We start from the raw sequence: 3,354 nt of genomic DNA, 5'->3' as shown, positions 1-3,354 counted from the left end.
TTATTGCAGCTTTCTGAACAGCAGCAGCATCAGAGGAGAGTCTCCTGGGGGCCAGCAAAGGAATTTCCCTCACATCCCCTGCCTAATAGTCTTGCACTGCCAGAGGGATATTTAGGAGGCTAATATCCTTTCTCCCATCTAATCCATAACATCCCTTTGATGTGATTGCTCCATCTAAATGTTTCGGGCTGTGTTAATCATTTATTTATATTTGCTGTGCTAGAAGAAGTATCGGAGGCTGAATAGAGATGCTGCTGCTTCTGCTACAGTGCATTATGCTACATACAAAGCTCTACAGAGTGGACTTGGGATAATATGCTTTACTTACACATTCAATATGTATATTTTAAGGATGACTATAAAAAAATAGTTGCCAAATATATTTCACTGTGTAGCAAATCACTGAAGATCACCATAGTGTTCATGTTATATCAACATTTATTTCTACGATACCACTATTCTAATCGTGTAGCAGCTATTCAAATATTCAAATGAATTATAATGTGCAGATCCATTTAAACAGGGGTGGTTTGTCCCCATGCCCAATGTGCTTGAATGGCACCTAATATTCCATTGAACCACTGCCAGTGTACAGATTGATGACTGTTCTGTCTGGTGACAACTGCTGTCTCAATTTGTGACTTCCTCTTCATATAGACTGTAAGCTCTACGGGACGGTGATTCCTTGTATCTAAGGCTACATGCAGGTACAAGTGGTGTTATGTTCCTCATTCAAACAACATTGTAGCTGCCATACAACCAGAAGGGATAAGATTAGGGTTGCCACCTGGCCGGTATTTTACCGGCCTGGCAGATAAAAATGATGGTTGATCCCAATGTTATTAATAGAGAAAAAAGAAAAATATATAAGAAGGCCGGTATTTTTTTCTAGAAAAGGTGGCAACCCTAGATAAGATAGATTAAAAGGATACTATCATGGGAATCTTTTTTTCCAAAACGCGTCAGTTAATAGTGCTGGTCCACAGTGCCGGGCCAAGCGGACAAGGCACCCTAGGCGACCTGGCCCGCCACCGCGCTCCCCCCCCCCCCAGAGGAGGCAATGCCAGGCACTATCTGCAGCCCTGTATTGTCTTCAGCTAGCCCCATTCACGCAACTGGTAGGTAGTACCTGCGGAAAGCAGAAGGACGAGGATCAGAGGCATCGCTTGACGTAAACAGGCCGTGGCTGTGCGCACATGTCCCTGGAGCGCAGTGTGCAAACGCATGCGCAGATCGCCAGAGGGGAGGAAGGGTGAGAGAGTGACAGAGGGGAAGAGAGAGAGCACCATTGGTGGGGTCAAGGGGAGAGAGCGCCAGGAGGGGAGGAAGGGGAGAGCAGTGAACATGGGGTAGGCAGAAGACAGGTACCTGCCGGCGCCCCCCTTTGGTTGCGCCCTATGCAGGTGCCTCTTCTGCCTACCCCTAGTTCCGGCCCTGCTGGTCCAGCAGAATTCTGCACTGAAATGCGTTTCTCAAAAGAGCAAACAGTTTTTTTATAATTAATTTCAAAATCTGACATGGGGCTAGACATATTGTCAGTTTCCCAGCTGCCCCAAGTCATGTGACTTGTGCTGTGATAAACTTCAGTCACTCTTTACTGCTGTATTGCAAGTTGGAGTGATATCACCCCCTCCCTTCCCCCCCAGCAGCCTAACAATGGGAAGGTAACCAGATAGCAGCTCTCTAACACAAAATAACAGCTGCCTAGTTTGAAAAAAATGTTGGTTTGCACCTTTTTTTTGTACTTTGCACCCTGCCCTGCGGTTTGTAAATATTTCAGTGTACTCACTTGCCCTGAAATCCCAACAAGAAGACTCATTTGGTCACTTAAGAAATATGTGCAAGCAAGCCATTGCCATTATAATAACGACACCCAAAATTACAAATTACTTTTTACTTTCCACTTGGACTTGCCTTTAAATATAAGCCCGAAAATGTGCAACTAAATAATAACCTGATGATCCCTAAAAAAACCCAACCCACCCGCCCATGTACAGATGAAATCTCAGTACTTTTTACATATATCATAATAAACAATTTCATAGTCCATAAATTCCATTATGGAAGTGCTTGCAGCAAGCCAATCATAATAAAAACTCAGGTAAATTACTGACGTGCAAGTCCATATTTCTCCATTGGCCAAATTGCTCAGTTTGTAGTCATAGTGTAATACCAATATAGAAAAAATAACCTCATCTTGTTGGATTTGTGATCTCCATATCAAGTTTAATTCCGCTGAATGTTGAAAGATGAATTGAATTAAAATATATATATAATACTCAGCACCTTTCCAATATGTTTTGCTCAGAAATGTTCATTGATTGACAGCTGAAATGATAAAGTTATGATTCATAATACATTGCTACAATTGTACATGTAGTGGGAAGCATCAGTGGAGGAATAGTAATATCAGATAGATAGTCCATTAGGCTGTGCGGTCCGATCGCCCGCCAGCACTCCCCCCCCCCCCCCACCCCACCTTCAGCACACAGGCAGCAGTATAGACCAAGTGACAGATCATTTCACTAATGTGCCCAATTATTACTGCTAGGGCTACGTGATTCCTGATCGCACTGTGCTGGGTGGCGGCATTATTATTCATTTCATGACGGAGGCTGAGGGCCAGTGTAAATTTGAAAATGGCCCGCAATTGGCCCCCGGGCCGCAATTTGGACATGACTGCAATAAAGGAACCCCCAGATTTCTCCAACTATACCAGGCCTGAACTGGCAATCTGTGGAGTAAATTGCCATAGGCAGTGATTTCATGGTCTGGTTGGGCCTTTGTGTACCTGAAATGCAAGGGCCTATTTTGAATCCCAATACAGAAGTACATGCAACTGTGGGATCTGCTTCCTTTATGTTTACGACACTGCTGTAAAGTGATGCAACATCTGCAGTAAGAAGGGACAAAGGAAGAAAAGAAGGCAGAAAATATAACAACACCCAGTAGAGGATCTGTCTTAAACCGATTGTATCTTAGAAACGATTCCAGAGTTAGGGATGTGGTGAGTTAGTTTATCTATGCATATGTCCCAGATTTCATCAAATTTGTCTGGGCGCCCACTACCCAAGTACGTCAGTTTATAAAGGGAGGGGGGCCTTATTTACAGTTGCAACCTGGCCGGTATTTCATCGGCATTGCCAGTAAAATACCAGCCAAGGCCTGTATTACAAATTTATCGGCAATGTAGCTGCTGGTAAATTTGTGATCACCAGTCAAACTGCTCCCAGCCTGCCTCTGATTCACCCCCAGCCCTGGCCCTTTCTAGCTAAAATACTTAAAGGGCATGTAAAGGCAAAAAAATAAAATCCCATTTTTACTTTCTTTAATGAAAAAGAAACCTATCTCCAA

The sequence above is a fragment of the Xenopus laevis genome, chromosome 2L (genome assembly GCF_017654675.1).
Source record: "Xenopus laevis strain J_2021 chromosome 2L, Xenopus_laevis_v10.1, whole genome shotgun sequence".
In the NCBI taxonomy this organism is placed as follows: domain Eukaryota; kingdom Metazoa; phylum Chordata; class Amphibia; order Anura; family Pipidae; genus Xenopus; species Xenopus laevis.
Note: the sequence above shows the minus strand (reverse complement) of the source record.